The sequence below is a fragment of the Condylura cristata genome, unplaced genomic scaffold, assembly GCF_000260355.1.
Source record: "Condylura cristata isolate star-nosed mole 26May11 unplaced genomic scaffold, ConCri1.0 scaffold00011, whole genome shotgun sequence".
NCBI classification, from domain to species: Eukaryota; Metazoa; Chordata; class Mammalia; order Eulipotyphla; family Talpidae; genus Condylura; species Condylura cristata.
Genome location: NW_004567112.1, coordinates 42,689,509 through 42,711,569, shown reverse-complemented (window position 1 = coordinate 42,711,569; position 22,061 = coordinate 42,689,509).

The following is a 22,061-nucleotide window of genomic DNA, read 5'->3' as shown; positions in this document are numbered from 1 at the left end:
AAAAATGTATGTTTCTTGATACTTTCAGGAAAGCCCAATGAACGGAACATGAACTAGACATAGCCAGGGTGCCACGATGATGAATAGATTGTAGTTCTTAGACCATGGTTTAAAGGGTCTTTGTGGTTGTTGAAGGTGTCAAGCACCCAAACACACATCTAGAAGTGTGCCGCTAAATCTATAGAGCTTCCAAAAAGCAGTTCTTCAAAAATGCTCAGATCTGGTAGTCTTGAGAGTTGATGCGAACTTCTGGCTTTGTTCCCCCAAAATATCTCCCTTGTTTTCAACATTTCAATATCTGCCTTTTTTCCTATGCTCTTTCCATTCTGCCTTCAAATATTTATACTCTTCATATCCTTAAAACCTCAAGCTCAGGTATAATACCAATTCCATTACCTATGTTTTTAGTTTGAATTTTTCTAAATACATGAACAATATGAAATGGGATTCTCATAATAATATGACAATATAGAAGACCCACTATCTTCATTCTTTTTACTGACTAAATTGGGAATATCTTCAATTCATATTGTTTTTCCCCTACTGGTTTTCTTAATTTTTTTGAAATATACTGTCTTCTCTTAACATGCTATGAAAAGCAAGTGACTGGGCACTTGGGCATTCCTAGATATCCGTCAGGGAATGCTAAATGGGTTGTGAATGTGCAGTTATTATAGTCCTAGATTTAGGGTCTTGTGTTAGTTAAATATGTAAAAGTTGTCCAGTGTAGGCCACTGAATACTCATTTTCCTTCACAAAAATAGTAGAAATGCATTACTTTTAGAATACAATTCCTGTTTAAACAGAACCCAAGTAAGCACAACAAGTGTAATATACAATAATAAGTATAGTCATACAAATAACCTACAGGCAAATGAAACATATGTTCTGTATTACTTATCAGGAAATACAAATCAAAACCACACTGAGATACAATATCAATACAGAGAAAATGGCCCATGTCAAAACAAACCCAGAAACAACAAATATCAGTGAAGGTGTGGAGAGAAACAAACCCCCATCTATTGTTGGTGGGAATGTAATGCCTCAGTCCCTCTGTAAAATAATATGGAGGATTTAAAAAGATTAAAAATGGAGGTATCATGTAATTATAATTACACTCCTAGTTGTCTACCCCATAGAATTCAAAAACATTAATTTGAAGAAAACATGTGCACTTATGTTCATTGCAGTACATTTACAATATCCGATGTATGGAAACAGCTTGTTTCCAACAGTACATAACTGGGTTCAAAAAATGTACATATGCAAAATGGAAAACTATTCAGCTTTAAAAAACATATAAAGTCTTGCCACTTTCATTATGCTAAATGAAATCATCCAGAGGGAGAATTTTCACTCATGCGGAATAGAGAGATACAAAACAAAGGATCTGACCAAACTTAACCAAAACAGTTTAGAAATAAGCTGCAGCATTGAGGTTACTAAGTGGCCAGTGTGGGGGTGGGAACAATGTGTGGAAGGACCCAGTGGTGTATGATAAAGGGATGTGGGTCTTCTGGTGTTGGGTGGGGCATGGTGATACCCATTTGAAGGGATGTAAGTCTGTTCTCCTGAACCATACACCATGCTGTAAAATAAATAAACCTAGCAAATAAAAGGAAAAAATAAGTAAATAATTGTAAAAGTTTCATAACTTATAGATTAACTTTGTTAAAATACCAAATACAGGGCCCTCCCTGGTGGCACAGTGGGTTAAAGCACTGCACTGAGAAGCTAAAGCCACTTCCGCATGAGTTCGATTCCCACCTGCCCCGGAGGTGACCACATGGTGTGGCAGACCTCTCCTGACCCGCCCGCTGCTCCCCTCAGCAGTGTACTTTGATCATCTGCCTGTTCTGCTCCCCACTCTGTCTCTGGTGAATCCTATCACCCTCCACATCTCTGGCCTGTACCCCAGTTCTCTATGAATAAATAAATAAATCTTTAAAAAAAAATACCAAATACAGATTTTTTTTTTTTTTCTGAGATCTCTTAGCACTAACATTTTGTTGATGTCAGTATCTGGGATTTTTCTAAATAATGCCATACCTATTAAACTAGCTAAAGATATGCTTTATAAGTTTTTGCTATATAATTGAGAAAAACTGAGGTCTTTTTCAACAGAAAATGATGCATAATGAATATAGATTGAAGCTAAGCAGAAATTCCCATAAAACTTACTTCATTTCATAACCTGGTTTAATATTAATTTTTGCAAATAACTCCCATTCCTTTTTAATTAATAACTAATCAATGTTGAGAGAACAATAGCTACAACACAGATCTTCATTTTTTCAGAGATTTTGGGCCAAAATGGGTATCAATTTTGATTTAGTGCTTTTAGAACAGCTAGAGCAGAATGGATTAGATTAACAGGCATGAATAAATCTCAATTTTGTTGAGATTTATACCTGTCACACGATAAACACAGATAAATGCTTCTTTACCCAACAAGTTGCATTGATTTGAATCTTGCAAGAGTTAAATGTTAGCCTGAAATTAAATTTGAAGTGACATAGTAAATGTGAGCTGAGATACTGATGGTATAGGTCAGCATGTGCTTAGTACAGATAGTGAGAGAAACTACTAGCCAAGAGATTGCTTGCTGAAGTATACAATCACCCAAAATGTACATCTTGTTCACAGAGTTAAAGGAGGAGATGGTTTTAGAATCAGCAAGAAACTGATTGCTTTAAGGAATTAATATAAGAGCTGGCCTCTTTAGTTTACTGTGTAATGCTGGAATGTTCCTTTAATTACAAATGAACTTCAAAGCTGTGTTTCTACAAACATGTGGTTGCACTTACAGAAGGTATTGAAGAGAATGCAGATAGAGGCAGGAAACAATTTTTTTAACATAGATAACTTATGTTGGTCTACATCATTGTTTCCATTTTTGAGGTAAGGACCTCCTGCTTCAGATGTTACTTCACCACACCCAACTCCAAAGCACCCACAGTTCATTGTGGCCCCCTTTCCACTTTGTTGTCACCAGTCCAACTCCCTCACCTATTCACCTCCCTCTCAATTCTATATTCAGCTTTCAGTTCTGTAGCCTCAGTTCTATAATTATCTTTCAAAGGTTTTTGTTGTTTGATGTATCCAACACTTTGTTTTCTTTCTCTATTTTCCATACATAAGTGACACCATCTAGTTTTTGTCTTTCTCCTTTTGGATGATTTTGCTTAGCATGACCCCCTTCCAATCCCATCTATTTTGAACCAAAGGACAAAAGTTGATCTTTTATTATAGCTGGTTTTGAGCACTTGGGTTTTATTAGCTTGGGTCAGTATTGTCAATGATGCTGCAGTGAACATAGGAGTGCATGTTTCTCTTCAAATGAGTGCTTTTGTGTTCTTCAGACAGATTACTAAGAGTGGAATCAAAAGATTTTTAATTTTTTGAGAAATCTCCATACTATTTTCCATAGGGGCTGGGCCAGGTTACTTTCTGACCACATTTTAATAGGGTTCAGTTTTCTTCATAGTCTAAGTAACAATTGTTTCTGGTCTCTTTCTGATCAGATTTTGGTTTCATTATTCTTTTGGGCAGTCTTTTTGATTTTTATTTCATATAATAGTCCTGTTAGTAATGAGTTTTTATTTTTATTTTTTTTTTAAAGATTTATTTATTTGTGCATACAGAACTGGGGTACAGGCCAGAGGCTCAGGGGCAGAGAGACAGAGTGGGGAGCAGAACAGGCAGATCGAGGAAGTACACTGCTGAGGGGAGCAGCGGGCGGGTCAGGAGAGGTCTGCCACGCCATGTGGTCACCTCCGGGGCAGGCGGGAATCGAACTCATGCGGAAGTGGCTTTAGATTCTCAGTGTTGTGCTTTAACCCGCTGCGCCACCAGGGAGGGCCGAGTTTTTATTTTTTTTAACTTATATGTATTTTTTACTTCATTGTTTATCCTCCCCTCAGGCTTTGGGTTTTGTTGTTGGTTATTTTTCTAGAGATTTGTGGGGTAGAGTTCCTCTGAGAACTTAGGTTAACAGATATTGTATTCTTCTTTCTCCCCATTATTTACTTGCTATTTGAAAATGAAGTGTGCAGCACTTCCCCTTTTCTGATACTCCCTGTCTGACAGGGAGAGGTAATCTGTGGACAGGTTTTCAGTGAGTGGTGATGGGGTCATGGAAAGACCTAATGCTGTGGGTATGCCATGATGGGTTTTGCTAGTGTCCCTGTCAGTGCTGCTGATGCTCCACTCCAGGCCTCAGACCAGCATTACTACAGGCCTCTTGTGCTTTCCAATACAGCCTCATTCTAACTTCATGATCTGGTATCTGTCCACTCCTGTAGTATCTGGATTGGATGAGCTGTATCTTTCTGAGCTTTATCTTTCTGAGCTTTGTTTTCCTCACTGGAGGACACATCTTCCTGATTCCCCACAGTATTCATGCCTACAACCTTCATGGTTACAACCACATCATTCAGCTTTACCCTCTACAGGGAAACATGTCCACCACAGTATTTGCTCTCATGGGCCTCTCTTCCTCAAGTCACACTATGTTCCCTCTTGTTAAAATTCTTCCACATCTCTTCTGTTGTGTTCAGTCAGTGTTGGCCACTGATGATTGTGAGTTACTTCAGATTCATCACATGTTAAGGGATCTTTGTTTTATTCTCTACAGAGCAAAGTAGAGGATTTATAGTGACACCATCTTTCTGGTATCACAACACTTCCCTCTCCCCAGGACATTTTGAATTTTATGCTGTGTGCTTATACCCATTCACATAATTGGTAGAAAAGAGAGAAAAAACATAAACCAGTAGGAGAAAACTTGAGTGCTTATGAAGAGTTGACATGATGAGTGTACCCCCTGCCCTACTGGTTCACCTCCTTTCCTCATAGGTACTCTCTCTTCTCTTCATACTTTGTGTTACCCAGAGTTCTCTCTGCCTTTTAGTGACTGCGGCCTTCAACTTTCTTTTATTTCTCTAGGATATTATTTCATGATAATTTGCCTACAGGTATTATTTTTAAAAATAGCTGAAAACAATAGAAATTTATTTCTCATCACTAGTATTTTAGTTGGAGCTAAAGTTGACAGTAGTAAACAGTGGGGATGGTAGACATGTAGCCAGCATAAGTCAACAGCTAAATAGTAAACACTGGCTATTTAACCAACAAGCATTCCAGATAGTGGGGCAAGGCGGACATTGTTTAAAATGATGAAGAATAGTTTAGGGAATACAAAAACCAGAGTTCTTTAAGGGAGAAGAGGTAAATAGGTGCTGAAAACTTGAACCAGGGAGCTGAATAGGGTTGTCAGCAGAAAGGAGCAACATTATAGAGCATGGAAAGTGAGTTTGGTTCTTAGGGCAGAGGCTCTCCTGATCACTGAATTACCCACAACTTAAGTAATCTGTCTAGTCTGACTTGCTAGAGGAGTGCTTTCAGGCTGGTAGAAGACATAGTAGAATAAAAGAGTCATCAAATTTTAAAACAAATAAATGTTCAAAGAGGTCTTAAAGATGATCTAAGTATAGTCTTTCCTTTTTATAGAGGAGGAAAGTGAGGGAGAAGAAAGCTTAATGATCAAGGAAATTAGAGTCTAAGTGAGGACTTAGATTTTCAAGTTTTATATGACTCACCATTTTCAGTATCCATTGTTAAGCCTATTTTCTGAGAATCAAACTTGTATTTCCACTTGACTTGGAAGAAATATATTTTTTGGAAGAAATATTTTTAAAAAACTGCCATTTAGGGGTTCAAATGATAACATCAGGAACTTGGTGGTAGGAATGTTGTATTACTTTTTAAAGGAATAGTTTATCCTGGACATTGGAGGGTGGCTCTGGTGTTAAAACAGGTGAAAGTAAGTTGATATCAAATAAAAACTAAAATACTGTAATGCTAAAATGATTGAGGTAACAACTCCTGAGTAACTGTCTCATACATTCAGGAGCATTCTCTAAAATGGGTGAGTCCTGCAAAGCCTTTGGTATTAGATTGTGTTGTAAGGCAGTAGCAAAAGGATAGTAGATGTAAGATTCAAGTGATTAGTATCTAGCTCATTCTAACATCATCCGAGATATTAGGTTATAACTCATTTAATGCCATGCCATTTAAGTTTGGTTTATTTTTCTGTTTTTATTTATTATTCTCCTATTAGTTTAATTTGTAGAGTTGAAATGTTTAATATTGTGGCCAAAAAACATCCACAAATATGTCATACAAAATACATGATGCTATCATCTTAATCCATTTGTGCATGAATTCATTTTTAACCTTTGAATCTGTAATTGAAACATGACTTGAATTATTACTCTTTCCTTAATAGACCCCACTCTCAAACTCCCATGAGTCCACGACTCCAGCTTTAAACTTCACCTCAGCAAAGTGAGGTCTGACTGCCAATTTGCGTATAGATTAGCTGTCTCCAACTACCTCCAGGAAATGGACTATCTAGAATGAAGCCAGAGTCAGAAGCAGCTAGGTCTTTCTGAGTATTGGGTAATAAAAGTGAAGAATTGGATATTATTAAGATAAGTGTGGAAAGTATGTAAGCAGGAAAGATCAAGTGTGCATTGTTAGTGCGAAGTCTTCCAGTTTCCTGGAGGGAGGTTTGGGCTGAGTGGAAGGTAAAAATTTATCAAGAGCAGACTGTCATCAGTCAGGTAAAGGCTAGTGTCTATAGTAATGCTGATCTTCAACTTTAGGTCATCCATTGTTATACAGGAGCCAGAATAAATTATTTAATAAAATGGAGCAATCACATAGTTAACCCTTCATTATTTTCAGCCTGGGTTGACACCACTGACATCTTTAAAAGGAGCTGGAGGGAAATTAATCTACTTAATGCCCCCTAGGCTTGTATTGTCACTACTGTAAGATAGTAAAGATTCTGATTTGCCTTCTTTCTTCATTGATTTATACATTCATGGTATTGATATAAACAATAATTACAGAATTAATTAATTGACTCCACTGCAGTGGCACCATACACTGGTATTTTAGATGAAGACAAGTAATTTCTACATTCAGTAAAGAAAAATTAAACAATTCAATTGTTTATTTCATCATTGCCTCTAAGAAATTGGAAAGATCTGGCATTTTAAGATCTTCCTTTGTTTGTTAAGCTCTTTTTTCCTGAAAGAAGACACCAAAAATATATTTTTTCGCCACTTCAGAGTCTTCTTTTATTTGATTTGGCTATGTTCTATGAGATGTAAATGCTTCCCAGGGAATTATGTAACCCTTCAGCATTTTCTTTCAGTCTTCCACAGTGATTGCCACACTCTTTCCAATGGTTAGGCAATCCAATGGTTAGGCAACATCTTTGAGGTCAGTGAAATAATGGGCATTATTTTAGAGAGTCCCCAGCTGGAAAATTCTATTCAGAGCAGACTTTAATCATTATTAAAATTTGCAGGTAATTATTCCTTTTCTTTTTTTTTATAGTCAAGCTAATCAAATATATTGTTTCAATTTATGTACTAGAATATTGACATTAGAGATGGGGTGGGAGTTGTCTATTAGTAGATACAAATGGCATCCCAGTAAACAAATAATTTTGACTCTGAAATAATAAGAAAAAGGATAGGAAGAGGAGTAGAAATGAGAGGAATAAGCCTATGTTCCACAGAAGACTGGAGACTTTATTTTATTTTGTTTCATAAAGTGATGTTTTGAGCTCTACTTCTAAAATGCCTTTTTAAAGATGAGCAAGGCAAGGTTTGTAGCTCAGCTTGTAAATGACTGAATTAGAATTGAAATTCAAGAATGTTTGTTTTCAAAGCCCTTAGTATTGTGTTACACTGTGCAACATCTCTCAACATTAAAATTACAGACATGTTAAAAGTTTAGACACTTTGTGAAAAATTTCACCTTTATCTTCCTCCCCTCCCCCACACACTGAAATAAGAAAAAGCATCAGTTAAGTTTATGGTTGACATAGAATGCAGATATTTGTTACTTTTTGTTGCTTTAAATGTCTTAGTAAAAGGCTGGATAAATAAATAGGATCTCAACTACTAAGTCACTAATAATACTAAAGTCTGATCAGTACATCCAAAGGTAGTTTTAGATATACTTCCAGATGGAAAAAATAAAAGGCTCAGAATAATTATCTAAATTTTTCTGTACTGTTTTGTAGCCACAGCTGACTAGCTATGAAATACTGCCATTTCCACTTAATTGTGTTCACAAGTTAATCAGTCCTCTACTTCATTTGATCATATCTGGAACCAAATCATTTGTATTCACTTTGCATTGTGTTTCTGCAGTGTCTTTTGATCGCTTTCACATGCTAATACTGGCTAATTCAATTGGGATTTATTGAAGCAGCCCTTGAAAATTAACCACCTAATTTCTCATGCATAACATAAAAATAGACCTATTTTTCTTCACTTGTCTCTTTGAAGACTATATATTAACATAAAATAAGAGGTTGTCTTGGTGCACAACATGATGCTTAAGATATTAGAGGACAGATATTAGAGAGCAGACTTTGGCATGAGTTGGTGGACTCTCCTGGGAATACAGATTGTATTATATTTTTTCTAAAGAAGAAACTCTATCAGATAAATTGCTCAGGAAATCCAAGAGATGATTATTTGTTGATATTTAATATACTAATGTTGTAACTGTTTGTTTCAGTCATATTGGCAATAATGGTGAGAACAGAAATTATTAATGACTTTACAAAGGTTAAATCTTGTGGGGATTTGCTTGATTGATGAGCCACTTCTGTGGGTAAAAGAAACAATCTATCAATCAATGCAGCCAAGCAATTTCAGTCCATTGGACATCATTTTTCATTTTAGAATACTGAGACCTTGTATTCCTAAAAGGAAGTAAAATATGAACTCCTCCCTTTTCTCATTAATTTGACTGAGCATGGAATTTTTGTTAATAGCAAACCTGTTGTGTCTCTTTCCCTGGAAACTATTTTCTGTAGGTAGTACTTTTGCATTAGAACCAGTCAGTTTCCTTCACCCCAATCTGTCTTCACAATTCATTCACCCAGCTTCTGATTAGAGCTTCCTGCCTATTACGAAAAAAAAAAATCACATAATTTTCATAGTGCAATTTTATCTTATCAGATTTCAAGAAGCAAAATAGTATGAACGCCAAAGTTAAGACTTTAAAGCCTGTTTGAAATGTGTTAACTACTAGCTGAATAACTTTATGTAAATTATGTAATCTCTTGGATTACCTCCATTTTCTCATCTGTGAAATGGATTAATGCGGTTATTACTAATGCATACATTTTCTGTTCAGATGAATATGATAGATGGAATGGTTAGTATTTCCTGGCATATCATAAACATTCAATGAATATTAGACATTATCATTACTACTGCTACTATTACTATTTATATGAACTGACTAAAGTCTCATACCTATATTTTAGTTTTCTTTATTTCTCTTTGGTATTTTCATTTAGAAAACAAAGGTAGCTTTTTCTCTTTTTACTTTAGACATCAACTACTAGTAAAGGAGTAAAACCCAGAAATGGGTTTCAATCCAGGTTTAAAATAAAACACATCTGGAATCACAAATAACAATAAATAGATGAGTTGTCAAAAGCACAAAAAATAGAGACTGAAGAACAAATGGAAAAGAAAGTCAGAATTCAGAGAAATTAATCTTATAGTCTTATTTGAGGTTAGATATAATCACACTCTTAACACACTAAGGTAGCCAACCGTTTTTAACTGTGATGTTTGGATTGGTAGACCAATTTGTGTTCCAATAGCAAAGGCAGACAGGTTGAATTTATGTTGACAAATATAAACTAGCAGGAGGTATTTGTCAATAAGGTAGGTGTCGGAAGAATGTCTGAATTGTGAGAAGATTTGAAGCTCTTAATTGTATTTGGGAAGTAAAAGACTAAAAAGGTCTCATGCATAATCCTGGGTGAAAAAAATAAATTGCTATTCTCTTGGAACATAGACTTGACACTTTTATTTCATGGACCTATAGTAACACTAAGAAAAATTCACCCCCCCCCCTTTCAGCGATAAGGAATCAAATGAAGGTGCCAATTGGAAACATAAAAAAGGACATAGGAAAAGAGAATAGGGGAACTAGATAGCAAAACAATTACTTAAAGGAAAAATCTTTTGAGAAAGCAGATAAAATCTGACTAAATGTTTTTATGAATGAAAGGAAAGCATAATGCAATTATTATAACTAGAGCACAAAGAAAATACGAAAACTGTTAACAGTAAGACAAGACCATGAGGCAAAATGTCTGTAGTTGTTTCTGCTTTGGAAATTAAATTGCAATCAGTTGTTTCTTGCTGTATTATTCAAAAATACTTCCATGAGAAAAGAACACTGAAAACAATAAGAACTGGATTCTTATCTCAGATTTTTAGAAACTGCATGCACACTGTACTGAAAAGAATAACTTTTCCTATTTCATGCAAAAGGCAAAATCAAGAGAAATCATATAAGGAACATAAAAGAGGTGACCTGTGAACTGGTGGAGCTTAGAAAAAGTGATGAGAAGTGAAAGCAAAATGGAAAAAAAAAATAGAAGAGGGAATGAACAATACTGAGAGTACAGTAAGACAGAAGAGAATTGGAATAAAAATTAATTAGTAAAACAGTAGAATGTTAATCATAAATAAAGTCAAAGTAAAATAAAAATCAAAGAACAGTTACTGGTCACCAGAAAGGAAAGAGGAGGGGGTTGGGTATATCGTTTATATGTGGTCAACTTTTAATGATGTGTACCTGAAAGAGTATAATACTATAATGCAATATTCAATAAAAATATAAATAAAGCAAATATTGGAGAGGATAAAGAATGATTAAACAGTACTCAGAGTAAGGAACAAAACATAAAGGAATAAACATTAAATTAATAAATGGATCAGAAAAACAAAGTAAAGTAAAATTTGTAAAGAAATTATATAATGGAACACAAATTGCATTTGTAGATAAAGTCAGTAAAATTTTGAAAATAGAAGTCTAAATTTACATATTTGCAGAGGGGAAATACAATTTAAAACCACAATGATAAATCAACTCACACCTGTGAGAATAGGCCATGTCATACAGACTAGCAACAATACGTGTTGCCAAGGATGTGGCAAAAAGGAACCCTATTGCACTGTTGGTAGGAATGTAGACTGATCCAGTGGGTTGGGAAACAGTATGGAGGTTTCTCAAAAGACAGAAAATGTATCTACTGTATGACCCAGCAGTTCCACAGAGAGGTTTCTACCTGAAGAATATAAAAACACTAAATCAAAGGGATATATGCATCCCTATGTTCATTGTGGCACTGTTTATAGTAGCCAAGTTATCATAACAACCTAGGGACCTAAAAAGGATGAATGGGTCAAGATCTTCCGTTATATTACACAATGGAATACTGCTCAGCTACATTAAAAACTCTTCCATTTGTAGCTACGTGGCCAGAACTAGAAGGGAATATGCTAAGTGAAATAACAAGTAGAAAGACAAATACTACCTGGTGTCACTTTTGTCCCAGAAAACTGAATGCCAAGTTGAGGCTACCATATAGTAAAGGGGGTGGAGAGCAAAGCATGAAGGGTGCCCAGTGGACTGTGGTGGAAAACCATATCTCATGGTGGGTATGGTATGGTAATATTATGAGTTGTGATCTTAGACTTGTTAATACAGTATAATAAACCAATGTAACCTCAAGAAAAAATACAGTAAAACCATGGATCACAGAGGAAGTTACTTCTATCTCTACTTAGCTATATCCCTCTCCTTCTAAACTCCTACCAATTGCATCTTTGTTCTATACTGTGTTTTCATCCTAATCTTTGGGGTATTTTCTAGGAACAAACAAAATCAAATCCACTCCTTATTCTCCAGAGATTTTTGTTTGCAAAATGGTTTCTGTTTACGACTGGAACAAAAGGGACTCCGATTCCTTGAGTTAGAAAAGAGGCTGAAGATACCAGAATATTTGGGAGTGGAGTATCAGTAGTGGAGAAGGCACTTTTATTTTTTCTACATGGGCTAGAATAGGAAACTTGCATTCTAAGCAGAGAACAATGTCCTGGTTATGTTGGGAGGATTGGTCCCAAGGAATCTAGGAAGAATGGAACCACTGCAGAACAATTTACAGCTCATGAAGTCCCTGGGATTTATGGTGTCTCTTCACTGAACTAGATCTGATCACAAATATTGATACCTGCCTTTCAGCAAGGATCTGATTAATGTTTGGTTGTTTTACTCTTGTTATTGTTGTACTGCTCTACTATATTCCTACTCTATGCTACACTTTTTTTTTAATAATCTTGGATGTATTCAAGTGAGTAAGACAGTTGTCAGCTTAAGTCAAATTTAAGAGGAAGTTAACAAGTTTATACACACATATAATGATTAGAAGAGGTTCTAGCATTTTTTTGTATGTCCCTGCCTCTTCTCTTTTTACTTTGTTTTAATTTGGGATTTTGCTCAGATGAAATGGAATGGAATTCCTGACATTTTCATTGGAAAAGTGGGAGGGAGACTAGATAATAAATGGACTAACATTTTTCATATAAATAACATTTTTCTCTGCTTCTTGGTTTAGACTCATTAGGAGATGCTATTGGAATCTGTCCTGTCTGTGTGGTTCTATTTCCTTTTACAAGACAAACTTTTCTATTTCTATTAACTGTTAGGTATCACTTACTTTTTTGTGTGTGTGTGTAATTCTGAGAGTTAAGTTTGTTGAACTTGCTGATGAACCCCCCAATTGTAAATTACTGAAGTTTTCTTTTAATTTGATAATGTACTGTCTTTTAGACAGTAAGTTCCTGTGGGTGGAACAGATTGGTGCATTAGGGAAGGATTTGATCTCTGTCAAAAATCCTTAACAAACCAATTGATTTCAAATAACACTAGTCATGGAGGTGGCAACGCTGACAAGTATCTCTTTTGACTGGACAGTGTTTACACCTATTAAGTAGGTGACATTGTGGGCAAGCAGGTGAAAATTTAAGCTTAAATGCTCCTACACATTTTGGTTTCTCTCAAGTGATGTGTTCTCTACCAGCTTGCAGTGTTGCCATAATCTATAGGGAAACAAAGTTTCAGCTAGTATTTTTCTGGACTTAAAATTGATTTTCTTGTTTAATGGCTGCTGTTTTACTTATTGGAGAGCTAAGATTGTGGGTTGTTCTGTTGTGCCAATTGCTGACTTAGGCAATAAATAGAAATGTAAATCTCCTCCTGTGTTAATGAATTCACTAATGGAAAAGCTAGTACTCACTAGTAGAAACACCAGTTAAAAAGACATATGAAAAAAAGTATTAGATACTTAAATATTAAAGCAGTATTATCTGCAGCTTGAGGAACACCCATACTAGTAACTGTTTTATTAAAAAAAAAAAAAAAAGGTTTCAGTGGTCAAATGCTCTAGGAAATAAAGTTAAACAGATTTATTTTCCTTTAGGGCTTCCCTGAGCTCATAATATGATAATGTATATTGTAATTCCCATGAGGCATGTTATTATACAGCGGGCCTTTTAATGTTTGAAGAACTTTTGTGTTGCAAGGAGTACATTCCAATGCATCTGGGAACTAGTGTTCTTTTAAATCTCTAGGCTGGAAAATGTCTGCATTAATAATGTTTTGTCTGTTTATAAATGTCCCTTAGCTCATAAGATACTACAGATGAGATCTGAAGCGTCATGTCTGGAGTTTCCTAACCATACTTCACTTTAAGTCTCTGTTCTGTTCTGTGAACTATAGAGGGGCCACCAGCATGCACGCAAGCAAAAATAATTCATTTAAGGACTTATGAGCACCTCTGAGACTCAGGATCAGTTGATCGGAAACCTTAAGTATTTGTTCTCATGAGTGACATGACATGCCCCAAGGAAATGCTTCAGATCTCTTTCTTGCCTTATGTGCATGAAACAGCAGCCCAGAATTCTGGGTTGTGCTGATGCTGAATTCAGTGAGGGGCACTGAGCACACACACAAAAAGGATTTGAGCAGTATATGTAGGTAAAAGAAAATTTATTAACATGTCAAACTCAGAAGACTGTAATACATTTTTGCAAAAATTATTACTCTGATGGTGCTCTGTGCTCATTAGCTTTTTTTTTTTTTTGCATGTTGTTCTAGATAGTATTAACTGATGGCAACATTTTGCAAAAATAAGTAATTCCTATTATTCTTAAATTTATATATAGGTAGGCATAGACATAATGGTTAAGAACTATGGCATTGATCCTTTACATTAACAGCTAGTTGGAATTTAAAATATTAATTTGTCAATCATTTACATACATATCTATAAATTTGGGGGTTACATTTTTACTCCTACATATGTGCAAAGGTTTCACTCATCCACCACCAACCCCCTGTGTCAAAGCCCTATCCCTGACACCTCTCCATCCCCTCTAGTCACCCTGTTTCCTCTAGTAACCAATATATATTTTGTTTTATTTTGTTGCTGTGCTTTGCCAGTATATTTTTTGGTTATTTATATTCCACAGATAAGTGAAACCATCTTATATCTCTTTTTTTTTGTCTTAGTTTTCTTTTTCTTTTTTTTTTAAAGATTATTTATTCGTACAGAATGGGGGTACAGGCCAGAGTCCCAGGGGCGGCGAGAGGCTTCACCAGCAACAGAGTGGGGAGCGGAAGAGGCAGATAGAGGAAGTACACTGCTGAAGGGAGCAGCGGGCTGGTCAAGAGAGGTCTGCCGCGGCATGTGGTCACCTCCGGGGTAGGCAGGAATCAAGCTCATGTGGAAGTAGCTTTAGCTTCTTAGTGCTGTGCTTGAAACTGCTACACCGCCAGGGAGGGCCCTGTCTTTGTTTTCTTAACATAACCATACAGTCCATCCATTTTGTCCTAAAACATATCATTTCATCATTAAAATAGCTAAGTAGTATTCCTTTGAGTGCATTTCCCACAACCTCTTTTTCTAATGTTTGTAGTTGTTCACTTAGCTTGGCTCCATGGATCTAATGCAGGCTGTACTAGTGACATGCTAAGACAACCCCTACGCCACCTGGGAGGCCCTCATTTTTTATTTTTCTTTTTTCTTTTTTTTTTAAAGATTTATTTATTTATTAGTACAGAAAGGGGGTACAGGCCAGAGATGCGGTGGGTAAGAGGACTCACCAGAGACAGAGTGGGGAGCAGAACAGGCAGAAGGATGAAGTACACTGCTGAGGGGAGCAGCGGGCGGGTCAGGAGAGGTCTGCCAGCCATGTGGTCACCTCCAGGGCAGACAGGGATCGAACTCATGCGGAAGTGGCTTAAGCTTCTTAGTGCTATGCTTTAACTCGCTGCACCACCAGGGAGGGCCATTTTTTATTTTTCAAGGTAGCTCCAAGTAATTTTCCATAGAGTCTAATCCAAATTGCATTTCCACCAACAGTGGATGCGTTTTTCTTTTTTCTCCTGCTCTCACTAATGTATGTTTCCATTTTTCTTTTGACATGAGCCATTTTCATAAGGATGAGATGGTTATCTCATGGTTTTGATCTTCAATTTCTTTATAATAAGGGATACTGCACATATTTCATTTACCAGTAGGCCATCTGGATATCATCTTTGGAAAAGTGTCTACATTATTATTATTATTTATTACTATTTTTTAGTGCTCATGCCTTTTTACTTAAATGAAAAACATTTTGCTTTGTTAACATGACATTTTGCTAAGCCAGTGTTTCTCTTTTCAGCATAAGATGCTGGGCTGCAAGTGTAAGCATTTGAACTGTCAGTAGTTTCCTACTAGGGAACTAGGACCCACATCTAGGTGTTCAGCGCTGTGAAAATAATGGAGCTATGTATCCATGTCACCTGGAATGAAGTTAACACCTGCTGATCACAACTTGCTTGACACACTGGTGTGGTGGGTTTGAGCATTTCTGATGATTGACTCTTGCCTCCATATACTGCAGAGCAAACTAATTTATGGCTCTAGAAATTCTAGTAGGCTCAGGTACAGGAAGTGTCTAGTCTATTGTCCATTTGTTGATGAGATTGTCTTATTGTTGGATTGTATAAGTATTTAATATACTTTTGAAATTAACCCATTGTCAAATATGTGATGTATAAACTTGTCCCAGTCTGTGGGCTGCATTTTTTTTTTTTTGTGATGGTCTATTTCAAGGCAAAAAGCCTGTTCCATTGATAGACTCCTACTAAATTACTTTTGTTTTTGTCTCCTTGTTGTTTGTTTAATTGTATTCCCAAATATATCTTTGTGATTGATGTCAATAGTGTACCTCCTGTGTTTTCTTTTAAGCATTTTATGATCTTAGCTCTTATATCCAAGTCTTTGATCTATATATAGATCTTATATCCAACTCTTTGATCCAAGTCTTTGGTTTAGTTTTTGTGTATGGAATTAAGTATGGGTACAGACTTGTTTCTTTTCCATTCCTCCTCCTCTCTTCCTTTTCTCCCCTCCCTCCCCCCCTCCCTCTCTCTCTCCCTTTTCTTTCCTCTCTGTATTTCCAGGCACCATTCGTTAAAGAGACTTTCCTTCTCCATTATATGATCATGGATCTTTGTTGAAAATCAACTGTCCATATTTGTGTGGGTTTATTTCTGGCTTTCTATTCTGTTCCATTGTCTGTGTTTCTGCTTTTGTTCAGTGCCATCCTATTTTGATTTAATATTATTATTCAGTATAGTTTGAAGTGAGGGACTGTGATATTTCTATTTTTCTTTTCTCTCAGGCCTTCAGGTTACATGCAAAGTTTATAGTTGCTCTATTTCCTTGCAAAACAACAACAAGAAGACTATTTTATAAGTATTTTGTTGAATCTGTAAATTGTTTTAGGTAAAATGATTATTTTAACAATGTTTATTTTTCCATGGACACAGAAATCTTTTTTTTTTTGTGACTATTTTATTTGACAGTGTTATATATCTTAGTATATGGATCTTTGACTTACTTTGTTAATTTTACTCCCAGGTAACTAGGCCCTTTCAATGTGATTATGAATGTGGTTGGTTTTTTTTTTTTTAAAAAGATTAATTTATTTATACATTTAGAACAGGAATACAGGGCAGAGTTGTGGAGGGTGAGAGGATTCACCAGAGACAGAGTGGGGAGCAGAACAGGCAGATGGACGAAGTACACTGTTGAGGGAGCAGCGGGTGAGTCAGGAGAGGTCTGCCATACCATATAGGTCACTTCCCTGGCTGGGGATTGAACTGGTGCTGCAGTACCTGTGATAGCTTCATAGTGCTGCACTTTCACCCATTGTGCCATGAGGGAGGGCTCCAGGATTGCTTTTTAAAATCGTGTTTCTCCTGATTCAATACTTGCATTTACAAAATGCATTAATGTTAGTTTACAATGTTGTTTGTGATTTAGATGTATAAGATCTACTCATGCAGTTGTTTCTCCTGAACCACACCCATCAAATATATCCTGTTGGTCCTTTGGTATAGTCCATTTTACTCCCTTTCCACTTGTTCTTCCTTTTCTGCCTTCTGGTGACATCAGTTCTACACTTAGATTTCTAGGATTTGTTATTGGCCTCGTTTTATCTGACTCTGTTTCACATAAAGGTGAAGCCAGCTGGTATTTGCCTTTCTCCTTCTGGCTTATTTAGCTTATCTTAATCGCCTGAATTTATATCCATGTTGTTCCAAATGGCAATATAGACTGAGTATTCAGGACCTGATTATTGTAATTATATAGAATGAATTTTCTGGTGCCCAGTTTGAATCTTTACGATGGGATGAACATGACTTTAAATTTCATTTTTTTAATTTGTTAAGTGTTAAACTTTCATTCAGTGGCTTTTTCTCAATTCTGCTTTTAGCTAGGAGCTGGAGTATTTTTTTAAATTAATATTTGCATGCAGAAAATTAACAGTCTACATTATGCGTTTAAATGAATATATACACACACCACACACATATACATACAAACACACATACTCATTTAACTGTCTCCAAGAAAAACAGCTTTTATATAATTTTAAAGTTTTTTTTCCCTTTTGTTTTGCACTCCCTCATTGTCAATCACTATCTGAGTATCTTTGTTGCCATTTCTTGAACTGCACATAAAAGAATCATATGTCTTTGTTTTTTTGTGTATTTTTTTTATAATTTATATTACCACAGAATTGTATGAGAGTTCCAATTGCTTCATACCCTTGACAACATGATTGTCATACTTTCTAATTTGTCTTTGATGATTTAAATTTGATGAAATTTCCAATAACTTTGATTCATATGATTCATTACTATTTTCATGAGGTACCAGGTCTTTGAAAAGGACATATTTTCTATAACAGTAATCACTTTGCTGAAATTATAAATGTCATTTTCCTCTTCTACCTAAAATCTTTTAGTACTTTACATTTGTTTTTAATGTAAGGTCAAATTTTGCATGACATGTAACTTTCCTCCAGGTTTAGTCCCTGAGTCCATTTATCCCCTTTCCTTATTTCTGCTTCCATTCTACCAGATTCCAGGACAGGTCGGTATTGATCTTGTTAATTTTAGTACTTATCACTCTCATTAAGTATTTGTTGAATGTCTGACTTAGAGAGATGAAGTTGGATGTTTGAGTTATACTGAAATCTAGAAACTTAGAAGTGCAATTGAAATGTCTGTGACTCTAAAATAAGACTTGTTAACTTTTGAAAGCAAGAATGCTCATTTATTCAACTTCTGTCATCATCACAATTGTTATAAAGTTCTCAGACACTGTAGAATAGAATCAAGTGATGATAATGTTTTCTTTGGTGGAGCAGGAAATTATTTCTGAAGCCTGTTGATAGCTTTATTACTCAGTGTGATTGAAATCTAGTTTATTTCATTCTTTTCTGAAAAATGTTCAAAGAAGTATTTTATGCACAACTAAAACTTGCATAGTAGGAATATAATTTTATAATGTTTATTGGTTGGTAAGACAAAATATATACTACAGCAAACAAATGTGCTTTTTTTTAAAGATTGCTACCTTGTGTGAGCTTCCTTATGCTTTTCTCTGGAGCATTTTAAAAACTACATGATATACATTATAACATATAAAAGATTATTTAACTTGTGCAAGAAATGAAGAAATAAAACTAGTTTCAAGGGATATTCAAAAAGCATGCTTAGTTCTATTGAGATCAATTATTCTAGCTCCATAGGGTAATAATATAACTTAGTAAGACACAGTTATCCTATTTGTTTGAGATAACAACAGGGATTTCTTTTAGATAGCAGTCTGATTTTTATTTACTTCTTTATCCATTTAAACTATCCATGATTAGGGGCCTCCCTGGTGGGATAATGGGTTAAATCGCAGCAATACCAAACTATCTATAGCCACTGCAGCACAAGTTCGATCCAAGTTTGATTGCCAAATAGGGAGGTGACCCACATGGTGCAGCAGACCTTCTCTGTCTCGCCCACTGCTCCTCTCAGCTGTGTTTTTCAGTCAATCTGTTCTGTTTTCCACTCTCTCGCAACCCCCTGTACTTCTGGCCTGTACCCCAGTGTTGTATGCGTAAATAAATAAAATATATCTTTAAAAACAACCTATCGCTGATTACATTCAAAATTATGTTATTTGGGAGAGTGAAAATATTGACTGGGGATAAACTATTCTTCTACATTTCTAATAGTTTTCTCTGTCCTCGTCTGTATTACTTGGACATTCTGAAACAATTTTGAGTCCTTATTTTGAGTGTATGTTACTTTGAATATTGTGTAATTAGCCCTTGGACTTCTATTTCCAGCTAAAACAATAACAACCAAATTAAATGAGATCTCAGTTGTGGTTAACCAGTCTATGGCTTTTTACCTAAAATATTCACCAAAATATTCAATATCTACAGATTAGAATCACCAAGTTTTGGGTTATATATTTTTGGAGAAAAAAAATCTTTTGAAATAATTGTGATTTGAGTCCTTGGTTACAAACCATAAATGAAATCCAATTTCCCTTTTGATGTTTGAAACATTCGAGTGGTTTTGCAGTAGTGAGTGATCGATTTCATTGCCAGAGCCTGTCCTTTTCATCTTTGGATAAGGGTAATTTTAGAAATTACTTCATTAAATCTGGGTGAAATCTGCTTAAGTTTAGGTTATGCCAATCATGCTAAGTCTGTCAGGGATATTACGGAAAAGAAAAATCCATCTTCCTTTTATGTGTTATAGTTAGTCTCCTAGTCTGTATTCATGACCTAAGCTATCAACTGAGTAAATTTAGAAGTACTATTAGCTCCCAAATTCTCAAAGTGATATATATTATTTTACAGTAAACATGAACAAAGGCAAATGAGAATCTTATAAGATATAGATAATATATTTAGAGGGATTAAATAAAATAGCTAGAAGAACCTGTGCTATTGAAGGTCTCTGTGGTGAGAAAAGATGTGTGAAATTCTGGCAATCCCTATCACTGGGAAAATCACAATACAAATGTCCCAGATTACAGAGCAAGTCTTGTCATCTCTGTTGGAAAACCACCCCTCATGGCATGTTAATAGGCACTGGTAGAGCTGGAATGCTTAATCATGAGACACCAAAAGTTATATGGTCAGAAATGCCCATAGTTAAAATAAGTTTGTTAAATTCACTCCTTTAAAAGATATGGTAGACCTTTAGTTCATTAAAAGATGGAATTGATTCTTGCAATGTTGTTGAACAAAAGAAGGACTGAAGGCATAAGTAAGCTCTATAAGCAGATGTCCCATACCTGCAATGCACTAGTATATTTCTGTTTACTCACACTTATGCCTGAATTAACCATTATTACGATGATCATATACACACACATGTATACATAATCATTAATATCACTATTACTTTTTCTAATTTGTTGGGATTTAATTGACATATATTAATTTAAGGTATAGCTGTGTATATATTTATCTCTATCTGTGCTTACCTCAGTGTTTAGTTAACATTCATCACATCAGTTACATTTTTTTTTTATGATGAGAAATTTTAACATCTTTTAACAACTTTCATATATAAAGTAAAGTATTGGCAATGATGTCACCTTACTATACATCTCATGAACTTACTCATCTTATAAAAGGGGTATTTATATTTTGATCATGTTTGTCCATTTCTCCCCCATCTCACCACTAGATGTTTACAGTATTTTTTTTTAAACATTTATTTTATTTGTACATACAGAACTGGGGTACAGGCCAGAGGCTCAGTGGTAGTGAGAGGCTTCACCAGAGACAGAGTGGGGAGCAGAACAGGCAGAGCAATGAAGTACACTGCTGAGGGGAGCAGCGGGCAGGCGAGGAGAGGTCTGCCGCACCATGTGGGTCACCTCTGGGGCAGGCGGGAATCGAACTCATGCGGAAATGGCTTTAGCTTCTCAGTGCAGTGCTTTAACCCACTGCGCCACGAGGGAGGGCCCGTTTACAGTATTTTTAAGACATTTAGTATAGCTTTCATTTCATCATTTTACTGTAGTGAAGAGCTTTTCCTTTTTATTTATTCACTTACTAATTTGTATCAATTTGAAATTATGGATCCCAGTTTTTTTCAGTGAATTGTAATTAGTTTCTTTCATCCTTCTGATGCTCAAATTACTCCATACTAGGATAATAGAAGTACCTTCAAGGACTCTCCTATTTTTTTTTTTAATCTTAATCTGTTATTCTTTAGGTATGAAAATAATGATCTGGCATCATAAAATGCCTGGACCTCATCTTGTAGTGTCCTTGTTCCTGCCTTGGAATTGGTCATTTCTCCAAGAAACCCTAACTTCCTTTAGGAATAGATAGTAATTAGAAGCTACTGTCGGAGTGTTTTGCTGTGTGTGTGGACTTGTGCATGCAAAAATGACGAATTCCTACCAAGATGTTTGATTTTAATCAAAACTCTATGTTCTTTTTGGTCTTTTCCTTTCCATGTTTGTAAAAGCATCCAATAGTTAAGAAAAACCTAGACTTCCTTATTATCAGTATTTGCTTTTATGCTCAGTTTAGTGTTTTGTCCAATATTACAAATTCCTCCAGGTAGGTTGCCAATTCCTCTGCCTGCCACCTCATCCTTCCAAACACCAAAAAGTGCTCAAGCATTTCACACCCTTCACTGCCAGTAAACATAGCACTGACACGAGGGTGCCATATTCCTTGGTCCCTTGCACCATCAGGCATGCTGCCGGTGGCCTGTGGCTGTCC